General features: G+C 40.5%; 1 protein-coding gene across 11 annotated transcripts in view; it reads right to left on the reverse strand.

The window, feature by feature from the left end:
- The window catches only part of FOXP1 (forkhead box P1), a 560,221-nt gene that overhangs the window by 359,257 nt on the left and 181,684 nt on the right, over nucleotides 1-19,280 (reverse strand). For all 11 annotated transcript variants that reach the window (XM_072941702.1, XM_072941700.1, XM_072941694.1 and 8 more), the window contains one exon: nucleotides 1,477-1,573. The gene's annotated coding sequence lies outside the window, so the exon portion shown is untranslated. The remainder of the gene's footprint in view (nucleotides 1-1,476; nucleotides 1,574-19,280) is intronic.

The following is a 19,280-nucleotide window of genomic DNA, read 5'->3' on the forward strand; positions in this document are numbered from 1 at the left end:
ACAACTCTTTTTGTTCCCTGTACTTTTGCCTCTTCCTTTCAGGATGGAGATGCAATGGCTGGAGATCCAGCAGCTATAATGTAACCTTGAAAAGGAAGCAACACTTGAACAGGCAGGCAGGGTATTAAGATAGAAAAGCACAAATTGCTCCTTCCCAGACATCTCTTATGAGAGAGAAAACACAACTGACTTTTTAAAAAACTCTGTTACTAGAAAATAACTCTTAAATGATATAATGACATGAAAACATATCTAAAGAGTATCCTAACTAGTTTTTGATCAGTGGAAAAAAAAACAAGAAAATTCATGAATTGGGGTTCTGATTACCCCTTTATTCACCAAGCTATTTGTTTAAGTATGACTTTCCTTTGTAATTAGTACCACTAGTCCAGGGAAGCGTATTTGCTGAACCTGTCTCTATGTTTTGACATGCAAGACTTGTGAAATTCAAACACACTTGTAGACATCCAAAGCATATTATTTATTAAGGCCTGTTTTTAAAGATGGAAGATCTTAAAACAGTCTTGGGCTCTGATGATTAAAGGAAATTTAATAGTTCTTCATTGGCATTTGATCTTTAGCCTGCCATAATCTATCTGCTTAGCCCTTCATCCACAGTTGATACTAAAAAGACTTATTTCAATGGCTTGCCCATCATTTGTAAAACAGAAGGAACGTAGAGACAACCACATGACTTAGAAAATAAAAGAGCTTCCCCACACTCATTTGGCTCATGAAAGCCCAACGTGATTAAAAAGGTGAAGGAGGTATACTCCATGAGGTGAACCAGAATGACTGTGCAGAGCACCCATTACATTTGGAGGGAGTTTCGAAATTTGCAAAGTGCTTTCGCATACATCAGATCTTGTTTAATCCTTACAGCGCTACCCTATTACTACAGCAGTAGTAAGGGCAGGAATTGTAAAATTCCTGTTTCTTCCTGATAAGGGGTTTGCTCAAGAGCTGAGGGAATGGTACCCTGATTACAAGTCATACGTCTCCATTTGCTGCGTTAGACTGGGGGGTCCACAAACTACCGGGGCCTTCAGGCCAAATAAGGCCCATGAACTGTTTTTGAAAATAAAGTTTTATCAGAACGCAGTCATGCCCATTTGTTTACCTAATGTCTATGGCTACTTTTGCGCCACATCAGCAGAGCTGACTGAGTTACACAAGAGAATCTATGGCCCATGAGGTTGACAATATTTACCATCTGGCCCTTTAGAGACAAAGTTTGCCAACCCTGCACCAGATCACCCTTTCACAGATATAACCCAAGTTATGAGTCCTACTCTTGAAAGCCATAAAGTTATCACAGAGGGCAATAAACCTCTTCCAGCCAGCTTTGGAATTCACGCCTGATAATGGGGCATTCTATTACCTTCCGAGGGATTAGTCCGTCCACTGCTGTGACACCTGCAAAGGTGGATGGCAATTTTTAAGTGGTACACAGTTTGAGTGTTGTTTGTCACTTACCCTGAACTTTTAACGTGTCTCACAGCCATAAAAAGCCTGGGGGGTCACTGGTTGGGGGCGTGCATAATGCCACAGGACTGCAACACACAGAGGGACACTGAAAGCAAAAAGAACAGAAGAGGTTAAGCAGAGGGGCAAACTATGACACTGCAAAAGTGACACATTCACCACATAAGCCTTAGGTATTCCTTGTTGATACACTATTTTTACATTCAATAAATAATCATGTATCTAAGCATCTCTTTTGTTCTTTTCCTTCTAGAATCAGCAGTCCATCTAGCTCATAATCCGAGTTCAGCATTACAGAATTATAGTAGAAGGATGTGAAATGTTACAGAGCCAAGGAAAAGTGACACTCGTCAAGGCATGATCATTCACTTAGGGGAGTGTGCTTCCTTTAACTTGCAACATTTCTAATTTTTTGGATAATATCTTATAATTACAACGTTATCTCATCCTGAGAAATAAGCGTGTAATGATCCATGAGTCTAAATGATGATTTTCCTTTGGGTTTTGGTCATTAGTCACTCTCAGTGCATCCAGTAGAAGTGACCTGACCAAACATGTGTGCATGCACACGGACACAAGCACCTTATTATAAGAAAACAGAAAAAACATAAGCTATCTCCTTTGCCAGCCAAATACAAAATCTTATTTGTCACAGGTTACCTGCTTGTCCCAGAAGGAGGCTGTGACACAGCCCTCTCATGCAAAAAGTTGGTGTTATGTACTCGTATGTGCTGAGGCTGCGAGTTTCTGTAGCTTAGTTGGGTTATTAGTAGAGTATTTACCAAATCCAATTCCAAGTAAGTTGACGTTGCTGACACATAAGCCAGCTCATCCCCAAGCAGTTTCAGAAAGTTCTGGTGAATAGCAGTCAGTAAAGGGTTTGCATGGCGGACCTTTTCTGCTTAGATCCTTGAGGTAACAAAGCCACCTGTACAGCCCTCAAGACAACAAAGGGGATCCTCTGTAAGATGGGGAAATGGAACTACAGTAGGAGCAGAAAGCATGAACTTTCCCTCGTGTGTGTGTGTGCGCGTGCACGCGTGTGTTGTTCCCTTTCAACAGTAAACTCAGACAAAACTCGGCTAAAATCTAATCAGACAGAGAAGTTGAAACTGAAAAGGAGATGTATGAAGTTTTATGATTTGAATAGTCGTGTACCTCCGGAAACGATGTGGGCTGTCTGTCTACTGGGGCTCAGAAGTGAGTTAAGCGGTGATGCTCCCAGTGGGTGCCTTTTTTGATAAGAGATGAACTTCGTCCAGATTGGTCCACACTAGGTTTTCTAGGTATCAGTTATCTGAGTGTAAACTGGCAAATATATTACAGCTTAAGAATCTTCTCTCTTATATGAGTTTAAAATGCTGTGTTAGCATTATTCCTATTCAACAAGGCAGCTTCACAGCACGGTAAGAATGCATCAAAAATATTTTTCAAGATAATTTCAGTTGGCAAAGTTCAAGCTTAATTGGTGAACTCATTAATGAGCAACTGCCACCACAAGAAAGAGGACCATTGTCATGGACTTATCAGAGCAATGAGATAACGAAGTTAATTATATTGTTTCCAATGGATTTACACTGGCTTCCTTGCAGAGCGAGATCTTCCAAACATTCGTTCTGACACTCCATGTGTTTGCTCCTCTTAAAAACCTATCAGCTGCGGGCTCCTCCAGGAAAAGTCGGCAGATCACAGCCATAACATCAGGGCGAAGCAGTTGGAAAACTTTTCCACCCTTTATTATCTACTTGTAAAATGTTATAAGCCTGTAAACTAGTTAATTTATGAGCCATGTTAATAATTTGTTCACACTTGATCGCAGGTTTCGCAAACACGGTTTCCGGGGATGTGGGAGGATAATTTGTAGGTCTGACTTCTCTCCTAAGGGGACACTAACTAATTTGACACAGTAACATGACATTGATGGTGGGGCACACTAATGACCATACTCCAGGACGTGGCTGTCAGCCTGTCGTTCCAGTGAGAAGCCGGTTTGCTCTCGCTGCCGCTCAGTGCACGATGCTCAACTAATTATTCAGACGGCGACATTAATGAGAACCCTCGTGTTTATTCTCAACATACTACCCAGCGCTTAGCTTCCATTTGTCTGATATAGTCAGTGATTAGAATGGGTTTCATGAATAGTAAATCTGAACTCTAACAGAACAAAGGAGTGCCCGAGAAAAACAAGGAACAGCTGATTGGAAAACCACCCTTGTCAACTCAACTTATTTTCGGCCTCAAATTCCATCAAGGACAAAGTGACAGGTAGCAGGAAATGCCAGGAGTACCAAGAAAACTGAAAGGAATATTTTTAATCATGTATGTCCATGTGCAATCCTGAGTCTTGACCACAATATCGTCATGAAAACCTTCTATCTCAAATAGGCTTCACTAACTTTATGATACTGAATAAAATTTTTTTTAAGTTTTCCATGGAATGATCTAAAGGTTTGCTTGCTCTAGTGTGCTTTTTCAACCTTACAAAACTTTGATCTTTGATGAAATTATCTCAAATATTATCTTCACAAACATTGCTAAATACAATTGTGTTTTTTTCCAAATCTATTGTAAACCTGTACTACTGAGGGTTTTCTTAAAAGTGGTCTTTAATATCCTCTTATACATCTTGTTTCTAGTCTCCTAAACCTTGCAATCAAGTTCTTTCTACTTTAAGGTTCTATTTTGGTATGAGAAATTTTGTCCTTCATTTTATAGTGATTATAATACTAAAATATTCATATAATCATAATTTAAGATAGTAACTGAAAAAAAGGTATGCTTAGATTCACAAGAGGTATTCAAAAATTGAAAATGGTCACGATGTAGGTCATTATAAAATGTGCACTTTGAATTAAATATCACTGGTAGTACTTCAACAAATGTCCTATCTGCCCGCATGGATAAGGAATTCCACTCAATATTGTGTATGGCTTCTGCTTTTATAAAATAGCAAAGTAAGTAGGCGTCCACATAGACCACTTAGGGAGTGAAGAAGTCACTACATGCAACATGTCTTAATATGCACCACTAAACCTAACTGCATGATAGATCTGTGATTTTAGAATACCAAAATAAGTAAATGGCACACAACATGGGGGAAGAAGATTCAGGTCTCAGGCTAATTTTTAAAATACATATTAAACAAGCATACAGATGAATTTTCCTCAACCATTACTGTCTCCAAAAGCTATTTACATGGGTACCTGTTAAAGATAGGTTCTCGGATTATTGGCATCCCTGTGCAGTTTCTGTCTGGTTAGCATTTGTCCTCCACAATAATCCAAGAAAATGTGGTGAGTCTGCAGCAGACATTAGCTAGATGTTCCTCAAACTCACTCCTTCTTCTTCGGCGTACAGCTGGGATGTGTTTCCCAGCCTCCCTTGAAGTTAGGTGGGGCCTTGCAGATGCGTTCTGGCCAAATAGACGGACGTGTGTATGTTACTTTCATTCTGACCCTGAAGCCTCCTGAACCATCCCTAACATCCTCTCTCTTCCCTCGGTTGTGGGCCCAGAATTCTAGGGAAGAACCCCTGGTCCTGCAGATGGTGGAGACACTGAGTGGAAGGAGCCTGAAACACCATGTGGAGCAGAGCCAAGACAGCTATTCCCTACTGGCCACGACACTATGAAGTGTCTAACAAACACACCTGCACTCAGTGAATCTTCTGAGACTGCAGGATATTTGGTACAACTGCAGTATCTCTTACCGGAACACACACAGACCTTTCGAACTCCTCCCTGCCTCCAAAGTTATACTCGAATCTCGGGAACGCCATACATTAATGTGTAAATTTGGAAAAATTCTCAAAGATATATTATAGTTGTGATTATCTGCTCCTCTAATTAAGCTAAGGGCAGAAAAGGGAAGGGGAGAGACAGCTAATGTAGTCCCAAAACATGTTAGGTATATCTTTCCTTACTTCATCTTCATGTGGCCCTGGGAGGAGGCCTGATACCCAGGACAAGAATACTGAGACTCTAAGAAGTGAAATATGAGCAAACGTCAGGGAATGTACATCCGGTAGACATTTTCTTAGTTGAATGCCCCTTGGCTTTCAATATCCAAATTTTATAGAAAATGCCTATTTTCAAATCAAACAATTTTGGTGGTTGCTTATCAAAAAAAAGTCCATGATGTGTTCTAAAATTTAATACAACATTCTCAATTAAAAGTGTAAGGATAAAGTGTCAAGTTACAAATCAACTGGCAGGGTGTCAGAAACTTCTGTAGAGGTGTTGAAAAGCCAGCAACAAAGGGGATGTGTATCAGGTGCTTTCGGTAAAAAAAAAAAAAAAAAAAAAAAACAAAAACCTCAAAAAACAAATGCACATTGAGACCATATTAATTGTTGAGAAATCAATATTTCAGACATTTTTACATTCTTAATGTCATGGTTGTTGACCATACATAAGGCCTTTTACTATACTTTGGTCATATTTTAGAATGAGGGTTGGCAACATTTTTCTGTAAATGGCCAGACAATGAATATTTTACACTCTGCAGCTTTTGCAGCCCTGAGTTCTTCAGGGCACCCACTTCACTCTGCCATTGTCGTAGGAAAGCACACAAAGTGGTAAGTAAACAAATGGGTGTTGTGTTCAGGTAACGCTTTAGTTACAAAAATAGGCGGTGGGCCAGATCTGGCCCCAAGGCCAAAAGTTGCCAACTTTTTTTTTTTAATTTCATGCTCCTCCCCTTCCTCCTTTTTGGAGTATAAATGACTTATTATATTAAGTTTCAGGTGTATAACATAGTGATTCAATATTTTTATACATTGCAGAATGATCACTAACATACTTTGCCAACCTCTGTCTCAGAAAACTGATTGAGGTTTTGCATCTTGAGGTTTTGCATCTTGACACGTAACACATTATGGTTTCTGACACGTAAAATAATGGGAAATAGACTCTGGTCAGAATTTTCACCCAGGATATCTGACTGCCAGGAATGGATTACTGATGTTCTTGCGAGTAGCCTTAACTTGCCTAAGGTTCAGTAGGTAGCCAGTTGACAGCACTCAGTTTCCATCTGAGGTCTGGTCCCACTGTCCCGTTCTTCCCCCAAAAGTCATGCCATTTATCAAAAGGCTCCTGGGCCCACACAAAGTATTCACAGGCATTCCATGCCACTGTGAACAAAAACCCAAGTACTGCTGCTACAGAGAGAAAGAGTTGATGGTTTTTCTCAGCCAGCACAAGGAAGTCCCCGCCTTAAGATAACATAGATAACAATTACCTTCAAATGACCATATATTAAGGACTTCTTAAAAAAAAAAAACCCAAATAAATAATTTGTAGATTTAAAATGTCACTGCAGGAATATGTGCTGAGAGCAAGAAATTACTACCTCCAGAAGTTTCAGAATCAGGCACAAAGTCTCCCCAAATTAGAACCAGTTTTCTTGGATTTGGAGGATGTTCTTTATTAACCAATTTCAGAGTAGCAGCCATGTGTCCAATGATAGAATATGCCAGAAGAAATGTATCAAATATATTCTCCCAAGAACATAAAGTTGGTATAGTAAGGTTTTACTTCACTTTTTTGGGGGGGGGGATGGCAAAGTTCAGAGACAGAGAAATGCTTTTTTAAAAAAAAATCAGTTCCTCATTAATGTCTTATTATAACAGTAAAGGACACAAGACAGTTTGAGACATAAAATGGATAAATTATATGAATCTGTTTTACCTAAAATGTCACTCACAACAGAACAAAAGCAAGTCAGTGATAGTCCAGTCTGACAAAAGACTATTTTGGAGCTATTAAAAAGAATTCTGCGAAGAGGGAAATAAATGCAGACACGAAATAAGCACGATTAGAGAAACTGTAACTGGAGAACAGCTCAACTGTATAAACGCATGCATCAAAAAGAACAGAAAAAGTAAAACTAAATTAATGGAGTTTGCTTTGGAGGGGATGGGATTAGGTGCTATTTTTCTTTAGAATTTGTTATAGTTTTGATTTTCTAAAACAAAACAATTTCTAAAATACTGGTTATAGAACCTGAAAAAGCTATCTGAATTTCAACAACAAGAAGAAATGTGTTGTACATTTATTTACGCTCATTTATCAAGGGCTTTTGATTGGCCTCTTTTTCAGACCAGAAGTATCTTGAGAGCAGAGATTCGTGTCATCTCTCATGTCCCAAACATAGTGCTACAGCATCTCATGTACCCAATTAACATTCCTGGAACCAACTGAATAGTCCACCTTACTTTTTAAAACTCTTCTTAATGAGATTCTATAAATAAATTAAATTGTTATACTTGAAGCCTTTAAAAAAAAAAAAACGAAATCATTTTGTTGAAAGAGCTTGTTTACTGGCAGATTGTAGCTGGAAAGAAATTTTGCCTAATCCAAAACTGTACTTCCTTTCCTCTTTCCTTTTCCCATGATGGCACACAATAACTTTGTCTTTCAATAATTTAAAGCAATTCTGAGTCATTTGCTCATTAAAAACAAAATACATCTTGATCACAAAGCCTGGCATTTCATAAATATTTACCCCAAATGTACGACCTGCTCTGAAGCCGGGATGTTAAGAGCCTGATTGACAAGTAACTCAAGTAACTTCTGAGCAGACGGAGGGAGGAGACCTCTGGGGTCAGTGAGGAGAAGCGCGTCATGCTGTTTCCACACTCACTCTCTCCTGCCGAGGATCTCTCTCAACAGCCAAAAAACACACGACAAATGAAATCACCATTCATCACCGTTTTCTCTCTCTCCATCAGTCTCTCTGTACATATCACACATGCATGCTCCCTCATCCTGCACTCACTCCCCCTTTGCATACTTTCAATGGCTCCCCAGTACTCTTAGGGACAGAGTTAAAAACCCTGCCCTCGGCCCTTGTAAGACCCTCCTGATCTGGCCTCTGTAGGTCTCTCCAGCTTCAGGCTCAATCACACATGTCTACTGGCCCTGCACAGATTTCTCATGGAGCCTGTTCTGAGCTGTGAGGATAAGGAAGGGAGTCTGAGGACCAGATGAAGATTCCAGCTCTTTCCTTGAGGACCACCATGGTCGGAAGACAGCGGGGGGAAGTAACATATCATATCAAAGCAAAACAAAACAAAATACATATCATATTATATATTTCCCCCCACTTCATGTATCATGAAAAACTTCCCTACCATCTCCTGGATAAAAATAAACTAAGGTGAGGACACAAAACTAAAGTCTTAAAAGCAACTTCAGTTTTCTCCTTAAGACAGAACAATTTGCCCACAAGTCCCCAGCAGACTCCTAAGAACAGCAAGTGTGAAGGGTTTCGTTAGTACTCACCACCAGAGAATGCTTTTCTCCAAACTTGTCAACTCCAGTAGGAGCAGGCAAAGATGGGGCCAATGGCAGAACACACACAGATCCCGCCCTGGGAAAGCCAACCTCTGTGTCGTCAGACTAACCCTCAGGGTAGAACACTGCATCTTAGGTAAAATGAACACAAGTTACAGCTGGCTTGTCAACAAACCACTCTGCCCAAACTCAGAGGAAGATGGGCTTCGAGTTGGGAATGAAATAAAAGACCTTCCTCATGACATGCAGAAATCAAGGGCCTCGGAGGGCTACCGCTCTTGGTGATCTCTGGGAGAAGAAGGGTATTTATGGATGAGGAGGCTACAAAATTGGAGGTGCTGGGCTGCACTGTGATCAAACCTCAGTGGCCAAAACCAAAGGAACACATGGTTTGAGGAACATGTGGTCTCCTCTCTCCTGACAACATAACTCATTCCATCTCATTTTCTTCTTCCAAGACACACAGTAAGATTATCTTGCCCTATTTTCCTGGTTTTCAGGTTGGGACCATGTGTCTGATGTCTTGTCAATGGGATGTGAGCAAAAGAAAACCAAAAAAAAAAAAAAAAAAAGTCAACTGTGTTCCCTGCTCCTCTTCCCCTGAGACGGTGGAGACCCCATGTTCTTGTGGCAAAGACAGGATGGAGGAGTTTCTGTGGGCCCAAAGTGACATGAAAGGCACATGACGTATACTCTCATTATGTTAAGCTACTGAAGTTTGTAGGCTGTTAGTCACAGCAGCTAGCACAACACATCCTGACTCACATACTTTACACATTAAAGCCTTCATCACGGTTTCCTCGAACACATACTTATTTCTGGCTTTGTCTTCACCATGAGACCATGTCCTACTATACTGAGTTACCTCCCTTTTAGAAAAGACCTACCACCATGTCTTCCAATAATTTGGTCATTGATAGAGTGACAAATAACCGGTCAAGAGGGAAAGCTTTCACTTGACAGTTAACTTTGTTTGAAGCTGAGGAGAGCTCAGAATTGACACAAACGAGGTCTCTGCCCTCAGGAGGCCTACAGTCTACCAGGAAACACCAACACCAGAACGTGGGAAAGATTAAGACACAGATCTGAACTGAGCACAAGAAGTCAGGAAAAGCTGAACGGAAGAAATGCTGTGGAAGCCTAAAACATTAAAGGTGAGCAGGACTTAGCCAGGGAGATGGGGCTAGGTGAGACAGGCGGATGGGCAAGGCGAGGGGTCTCTTGGTCAAAACAGGTATGAGCACGTACAAATATTGGGCCTGAAAATAACCCATCTTCTGCCTTCTATGATGACTTGAAAAACGTAACTTGGAAGTACCAGGACTTCCAAACCAAAAAATGGGCCAGATATATTGAGTAATACGGAAATAAAGGAATGCGGTGACCCTCTGCTGTGTCTCAATGGTGTAACTTAAGACAAAACACTGTTTTTCTACCACTGACAGGGAGAAAGGAGTGGGTTATTCACACTAAAATTGCTTTTTCTAAATTATCTGTGAAAATAATAGCGGGAGAAACGAGGCAGCCTCAGTTCACAGACCACAGCACTGCTCCTTCTTAAAAAATCCATCTGCCTCCTCCTTTATACATATCATCATTATCCCTCAGACAAAGTGGGTTTTGTTTATTCTTTAAATCCATAAACCCATGAGGAAAGAGCACTTAGAACGGGGGTCAAGAGATCCAGGTCCTCATCAGCACGAGATCATCACAGAGCTGTAGCCTTTACCCAGGTCCCCTCACGTGGAGAATGAGAACAGCGAGTCTGGAGAGCTGGAGAGTCCTTTCCGGCACTAAAATCTTATAAAGGGGTTTTCAAACACGTGCTCATCAAAATCACCCAGGAGGCTCGTTAAAACAGGACTACTGGGCTCTAACCCCAGAGTTTCTGATTCACTAAGGCTGTGGTAAGGCCAGAGAATTTACATTTCCGTCCCCAGGTGATGCTGCAGGTTGAGCCACCACGGTTGGAGGACTGTGCTCCCCGGACGTGTGGACATCACTCCAGGGGAAAGACGGTCTCTTCCTCACCAGGACCAGCGAAGTCTGTCTCTGGTGGGGACTCTTTCTGGATTCTGTGCTCGACCTCTGGGGACCAAGACCCTCGCCTCTCTCCCAGGGAATCTACCCAGGAAGACACCTGAAGCCCTATGGTCCTCTTCCCAGCTGCCGACCACGGGCTTTAGTCTCTCCCTGGCTCAGCAGTGGCCGCCTTCAGGGCCCTGCGACAGTCTTAGAACTTTGCCCTTTGTCATGTTACACAGTGCCCTTCCTCCACCTCCAACCCCTCCCATGCCACCCCCATCCACCCACCCAATTCCCCCTGATGGCTTCTAGCTACTCCACTCTCTCTGTTCCTACACCATACTCTTCTTCCTAATGCTAAGACTGAGCCCTCACCTTCCCTCTGCCTAGAAAGTTCTTCCTCTGTATATGGAGATCATTTTTAACCTTTAGATCTGAAATCAAAAGCCACCCCTTCCGTGAGGCCTTCCCTGATTGGACTATCTAAGTGGCCCTCTCAAGGTATGGGCTGTATATGATTTCCTTCATGTATTTTCATTATATGTACGTATACTGCTCCTTAATTTCATCAGTTACACTCCCTGCCTCCCTCCATTCCAAGGCAAACTCCATGAGAGCCAGGATCTGTTTCTTTCCTCGCTAGGCACCCCACCTTCCACCATATGCAGCACAAGGACTGTCACACAGCAGGCACTTGATAGATATCTGTCAGATGCACGGATGACTAAATAAATTATCCTATGCTATCTTCTAATTAAAACAAAAACTGAAGGAAAAAGGAAAAGCCACTAACTCTAGGCTATAATATAGCAAGTTGCAGAGCCCAGAGTGACTGGTACTGGCATGTAACAAGACACTTAAGTTACAGAACGAAGAAGCATCTTTGCCAGGGTTTCAGTCTTGAAAAAATGAAGTGGGATAAGGGCTGGAGGAGATCCTTGGTCAGACAGCTCAAATCCCCACTGCCCTCCCCGAGAGGCCCACCCTGTCCTCTACAAGCCATTTCGTATCATTTCTGAGGGCTGGGTCCCTAACCCTCAGACATTGTGAACTTCTTTCTAGTATCACCCCACTCCTGCTGCCAGGTGCAAAGGGAAAGGCAGTTCTTTGCAAGCTGAGCTCCTCTACCCTGGACGACTCTGCAAAACCACTTGTAAGTGGTGTATGTTAACCACAGTTCATAATTTTGTCACAGGTGTTTGACTAAAAAGGGGATGAAGCCTTTTAAGATGGTCCGCCTCTATTATGTCATTGCCTGTACTTCACACCACACCTAAAAGCTAACGCAATCCTTTCTTTCTATGCCATGGCAACCAGGAGAGGTAAGGCTGCATAACTTTGCTAGGGGCATCCTATATGCTCCGAAACGTTCACACCTTTACCAAAACAAAAGAAAAAAGTTGAAGTAGAATTTTAACACAACTTGTCATAAAAGCTGACACCCATAACCTGGAGACAAAAATCAAATGACAGGAGTTGTACCTGGCAGTTCAACAGAATGCAGGATAAACAGTCTTCATCAGGCAGCCAAAGCACTGGTTAGAAGTTCAAATGAGGAACCGGAAGCGAATGAATATTCCAAGTGTATTACACTAAACGATTTTTCTTTAATTATTTTTTAAAAAATCATTAACATGCACTAAGCTTTTTAGCAGCCTGGTAGGCAGAGCGGGGTTGGGGTGGGGGGCGGTGAAACCAGTGCCCTTTCTAACTGGGGCACTAACTGACTTACTGTGCGGACTTAGAACTAAGCCACTCTCCAAAAACATGCTGTAAGGAGGTTTCATGAATTCAATTATTCCGAAGTTTCCTTCCAGTCCACGCTCCTTGAATCCATGACATAGTTTCTGGTTCTCCACCTTAGGTTGTGGGCAGACACTAGGAAAAGGGCACACTCACCTCTACCCTCCTCACTGTAAAACAAACACGCTGACAACTGCCATCCTTTATCAAAAGCTAAGATGTGGGGAGGCTATACTCTGGTTTATTGTATCTGTTCAAATAAAGTTATGTTTCCATGTACGGCAGGAGGGTGAGTTGATGTAGTAATTACCTGTTACTCTTGACAAGTAAGGTAATTAATGTAGCAAAATACCACTGCAATGTGTGTAAATTTAGACCACCATAATTAAAGCACCCGTCTGTTCAACAAACTGTTCAATTAAGAAAAAATATTGACGGTGTACATTTTTGGAAATTAGAAAACGTATGGAATGAATGAATCTCCCTTCGTTGACATGGTTTCTAGAATGCTTTCTCAGCAGGGAGCATGCACACAGGGTTGTAATGGAGTCACTTTCACTAAAGCTCAGAAGTACTTCTGTACATATACTATTAGAACAAGACTCTCTTGTAAAGTATTTCATTGAGCATTCCCATTCTATGTCACATACACAAGTCAGAAAATGAACTTACGGAGTACCTGAACCCCCAAAAGACAGCAAGTAGCAAGGAGCTGAAAAGTGATTGTTGTGCAACTATCCTAGTAACAGGGCTGCCGTCGAGTTATCATAACCTGACTGTACCTTTAGCCACTTGCCATTTTTAAGAGCTACAGAATGAAACAGTGTGGGCAAATAAAACAGCTGTAAAATCCCCGACGCTCCTTGAACAGAGAGACAAAGGTATCTGTGTTGGCTTCATTTATTTTTCACTCTGGTTTCTTCCTGTGGCTACCAGTCATTTTCAGACCCAAAGGTTAACATGATGAACAAGACAGCTACCTAGTCTTTCACTCGAAGCAAAGCCTATCTCCTTGCTAATCTGCCACAGAATATCTTCAGCCATGGTAAGAGTCAAATGCCCAAAGAAATTAAACCAGAACTGCCAGAAGATGGAGAGATAAAGAATCCAACAGTTACCAGATCAAGGGAAAAGTGGTAACCTCTAAATTTGGTCACAGGTAAAAATAAAAAAAAAAAAAAGCACGCTTGCTGATATTATGTGGAGAAGTGGGGAACTAGTCAGGGGTCCTTTCTGAGAAGGAAACCCCACGGGTTTTTCTCTTAATTCTTCTACTCAGATAAATTCAGCAGAAGACATAACAAGTTGGCCTAAGTAAAGAAACAGCTGGACTCCAGACAGACTAAACAGAGTGATATGGGAAAGAAATGGTATATGATTTCAGTGTCATTTAATGATGTATACATTTGTTTTTGGTCTTGTTTTCACATTCGGGGTATAGCATAGCTTACCTTGGGAGACTTAAAAATCTAGAGAGAAATAACTAAAAGGCACCTTGATGAGAATTTTCAGCTTATTGTACTAAAATTGTCTTGAATGTTTTATATCTGAGAATTTGGATGTGTCCCCAAATAAAGAATAAAAAGTACAAGATGGCATTCTAGACTGAAACATGACGAGGAAATGAAATGGTTTCTCCAACTAAAATACTCTGATTTCACACTTGGAAATAATAACAATGACATTAAAAGGACAAAGATGAAGAAATCACTTGCTCTAGCTGTTGATAAAAAACAAGGCGGGAAGGTCCCAGAGGGGAAGAGGATTTTGTAAAAGTATGCTTAGAACCTACATTACCTGGCAGCACTGGAATATTAACTTTTAAAATAAACTTTTTTTTAGAGGGAGGGGTGGGGGAGATGAGTAAAATAGGTGAGACAGATTAAAAGGTACAAACTTCCACTTAGAAAATAAATGAGTCACAGGGATGAAATGCACTGTCTGGGGAATATGGTCAATAATACTATAGTATCTTTCTATGGTGACAGAGGGTAACTAGACTTATCGTGGTGACCATTTTATAATGTACAGAATTAGCAAATCACTGTGCTTTGCACCAAGAACTAATGTATTGCTGTTGGTCAATCATGCCTCGAAAACAAAGAAACTCATAGGAAAAAAAGATCAGATTTGTGGTTATCAGAGGCAGAGGAGTTGGGGGAGGGGAAACTGATGAAGGTAGTCAAGAGGTACAAACTTTCAGTTATAATGAAAGTACTAGGGATTTAATATACAACATGATTGCTATAAAATAAGACTGTTGTTATATATGAAAATTGTTAAGAGACAGTAAGTCCAAAGAATTCTCATCACAAGGAAAAATAATTGTTTTTCTTTTTATTTGGTATCTACATGAGATGATGGATGTCCACTAAATTTACTGCGGTGATCATCTGATGATGTATGTAAGTTAAATCATTATGCTGTACACTTTAAACTTATATAGCGTTGTATGTCTACTATGGCTCAACAAAACTGGAAGAGAAAAGAAAGAAAATGGACTCTTCTTTTTTAATCTCTCATAGTTAGAAAGGATGCTAAATCTAACTATAGTAGGGACAGGAGGAAAAAGGGGGACATGAGTTGGGGTTCTGATACAAGATTCGTGGACTGCAAACAAAAATTTCTGTTTCTCCCACTCTGAATGAAGCACCCAAAGAAGAAAGGACAGTCGATACTGTTCTTGCTCATGGGTGAATGTATGGAGGATAAAATCTCCAAATTATTTTTTTACTTCAAAGATCATACTGGATGGCATCTGAATGGGCTATGTAATACTATAAAATATCACAAAACTATTTCACATCGATTCTATCATTTGATCCTCACAAACCACTGAGGTAGTAAGATTATTCCATCATACAGACAAGTAAGCTAAGGCTCAAAAGCAGCTAACTGGTATGGCTGAGTTCCCAAAAGCTGCTGCACTAAAACAATTCATTCTCCTTGGAACTGGATAACTATGTCCCTTGGCAGCTCTGAATCAATGGCTGCACTGGGTCAATTCATAAGACAGTATCTGAATAAAGACAGTCACCTTAGTACTTACAGTTCTGACATGGATCTTAAAATGCATGCCTTAAAATTACCAGGCATCCTGGTTTATATGTTCTAAAGCAACGGTAGTGTAAGTTATAAGGCAATCACCACCCAAGTTGGGGAAACAAAGTTCTGGTTTCAAATTTGGCTTAGCCACTTAGCTAAAAAACTAACCTGGAACTTGTGACCATATGAGCTTAAGTAGTCAGTTATGTCTAGAAACTGCTTTACCCCAAAAGGACGGTCAAGGAAAACCACACTGCCATCTTCAACTTCCAGCTTTATACAAATTAGTTTTTGGCTTAACTTTCTTTTAACTTCTTCCTCTTGACCCTTCAATGGCATCACACTATGGTCCTCTTTCATCTCCCAAACAGAACCTGAGAACCATGGGGCTGGAGAATGACTTTCACAGGTCACATGCCTTCACCAGATGTAGAAATTAATGCAAGAAATTGAAAAAAGGTGACAGGTAGAAAAAGGCTGGAGGACACAGGCATATCTGATACCTGTTGTATTCATTCCCCTTTTACCTACAAAAACTTGAAATGGAGTGCAATGCAGAATAGATTCTTCATCCTTTTCCATTCACAAAATTAATAGAAACAGGAGAAAAAAACTAAACGGTAAGTGGGTAAGCAGCTATCACTGAACTGATGTTAACGCATTAAAGCGTGTGAGTCAGTGTTTCCTGGGTTTAAGTGACTTTCAGGGACTTCAGTGGACCACTATCACTGATGTGAAGTTACTCAAATTCTGATCTTATATGGACTTCACACACAGTGCCTTCTTACATAAAAGAAAATTATTTTATTTTACAAATATTTTTAATTCTTTTTTTTTAATTGAAGTATAGTCGATTCACAATGTTGGAAGAGAAAACTATTTTAAAATCACAGATCAAAAAATGTAAAAAGGTGAGACGGATATTTAAAGCACCGCTGAGTCCTAGATTTGTATCTCCCCCACACTTTAACTCTAGCCGAGGCATCCAGCACAACAATAACCATCCAAATTACTTTTTATCTAATTAGGTAAATAGATATCACATAAAGGAAGTATTACTTTTTACTGTTTTTTTGCATAAACCCGTTCAACCCCGTAGCATCTGATAACCTAGAATATTTTCAGTTCCTACAAGTGAGGTAGGTGCTTTTTCACCTCTATCTTCAAATGAGAAAACCGAAGCTTAAAAAGATTAAATAACTCTCCCAAGGTCAGAAAGTTACTAAGTAGCTTAGCCAGAATTTGAAACCAGATCTCTTTTCCCAACTTCGATAATTACTTAACAACTATACTACCACACTTAAGAACGTATCAGCTAATACTCCTGGTATAAGGTTTCCTGGTCCATGTTGATCCTGGAAAGTAGAGCAACTTGAACAAACAACTTTGTTTTAAGAAGTTTGTTTTGAAACAAAAAAATCATTTTTTGCTGGTAACATGAAGACTGATTATTTTTCAGGTTAGAGTGGTAATAATTATTACCCTATGAATGCTATATAGAAATGCTTTCCCAGAATTCATTGGTTTTGTCTATTATAATAAAAAGCAAAATATTCCAATACTGTTAACATCTAAAATTCTTGTACCCTCCAGACATTTATCTCAAGTTATGAGATAAGGCCACACTGGTCCTAAGTTTTCTAACACAGAATTCTGTCAAGAAATAACTCCAGGATTCCTGTCCAAATAATATGAAAACAGAATCAACACAGGGCAAGGGGGAAAAAAAAAACCTGTACTTGAGGTTTATCATTGAATGAACCACTACAGAGGGACAGAAACTGGTTGGATAAAGAGACACTATCCTGGGTCACTAACTTCCCTTGTTGCTTTTGCCAAGGGAGAGGAAAGACTGACATCAGAAAGTTCTGGAATAGAAGGACGTGATACACAAATACCAAAGAAGCTACCACTGGGAGACAAATGGGTACTATGGACTATCACATACCACAGTACCACATGACGACCAGGACGCCATATGACACTCCCCGAAAGACAAGAAGGAGTAACGGACTGGTTGGCAAAACATTCAAATTCTTGCCAACTTCTGGTCTCAGAAGTCCTCCTTTTCTTCTTTCAGAAATTGGCTCTTCTGCCAGAAAAGCCTTTCTTTAACCCCCTCCTTCCCCATCACGAATCTTGGCTCTTTCTAGCTATGATTGGTGAACACTCCCTTTCTCTGCCCTCATTTCACTCCTGTGCTATTTGTATCCCTATCTTCATGTTATCTGGGTGATGAGGAGGAGAAGGACACGGAAGAACCAGGAGACACAGGCAATATTTCCTGAAGTTCTAGACTTAAAACTGCTACAATGGTTTCAGAAAGTACAGACATGACAACAAATTACACTCAACTACACAGTGTGTTGTTCTCCTTCGAATTCCATTTCAATCCTTCTAATAATGTCAAGGACAAAGCCTCATTTGGGTGCTAGTCTGTCACCTAACATGTGCCAAAGTCCATTTTTAAAAAAGAGAGAAGCTCTTCAGCTCAATACCTTGAGAAGAAGGATGCAACAGTATATGCTGAGAAGTTTTTATCAGGGGTCCGCAAATTATGGTCAGTGGGCAAACCTGGACAGCTGCTGACTATTGTAAAGTCTGTGAGCTAAGAATAGATTTTATATGTTAAAGGGTTTGGGGGGCAGGAAGCAAAAGAAGAGTAATATTTTATGATATGAAAAAATTACATGAAAATCAAATTTCCATGTCCACAAAGAAAGTTTTATTGGAACCCAGCCATGCCTACTCATTTATGTACTGTTTCTTGCTGATCTGGGGTTACAGTGGAGGAGGTGAGTAGCTGCGACAGAAACCATAAGGCCTGTAAAGCTGAAAATATTTACTATCTGGCCCTTCAGAGAAAAAGTTTGCCAAACTTCTGTACAGACCATCATTCTGCCTTCATAGCATGTATTTTAGGTTACCATCAAGTTCTGGCAACTGATACTATTTTTTCTTCTAAGGGATAATGTAAAATCTCCTTTTTATTTATCATTTTATTTTTTTTAATTTTTAAAAAATTTCTTTTATATATTTTTATTTATTTATTTTTATTGGTAGGGGGAGGTAGGTAGGTTTACTTATTTATTTATTTTTTTTAGAGGAAGTACTGGGGATTGAACCCAGGACCGTTTGTATGCTAAGCTTGTGCTCTACCACTTGAGCTATATACCCTACCCTCCTAAAAATCTCTTTTTTAAATAGACTGATTTATAGCCCAACAAATGCAGGAACTTCAAGGGAAACAGACAGTCATAAAGTATAGGTGGTATTTAGATCAAAATCAGCGAAAGCAGCAGCAGAGTTAGGAAAAACGCCTGAGAAAGGCGACGTCTGAAAAACAATAAACCGAGAAGAGGGGTGCAGGCAGGAAGGGCTGGGATATAAAACTAGAGACTATGTCAACAGGCCGTCCACATGTAGCAGCCTGTCCTGTGGGTCAGAGCAGAGTCTGAGATGTGGACCCCTAGTGGCCAGGTCAGGCAGGCTACCCAAGAGCATCAGGCTGGCCAGCCTCGCCACGGGGAGCAGCGGGTTCTTATTTTACATTCACAAGACCCCGACGCACTCGCCAAGAATTCCTCGTCTGGCAACGGGTAAAGATGGTCAGTCCAAAACAACCAACGCTGTGTAAGTCAGGTAAAACAACAGCAGGAGGCCAGGAGGCCCAGCGTGAGTCTAGGCC

This window comes from Vicugna pacos, chromosome 17 (assembly GCF_048564905.1).
Source record: "Vicugna pacos chromosome 17, VicPac4, whole genome shotgun sequence".
Classification (NCBI taxonomy): domain Eukaryota; kingdom Metazoa; phylum Chordata; class Mammalia; order Artiodactyla; family Camelidae; genus Vicugna; species Vicugna pacos.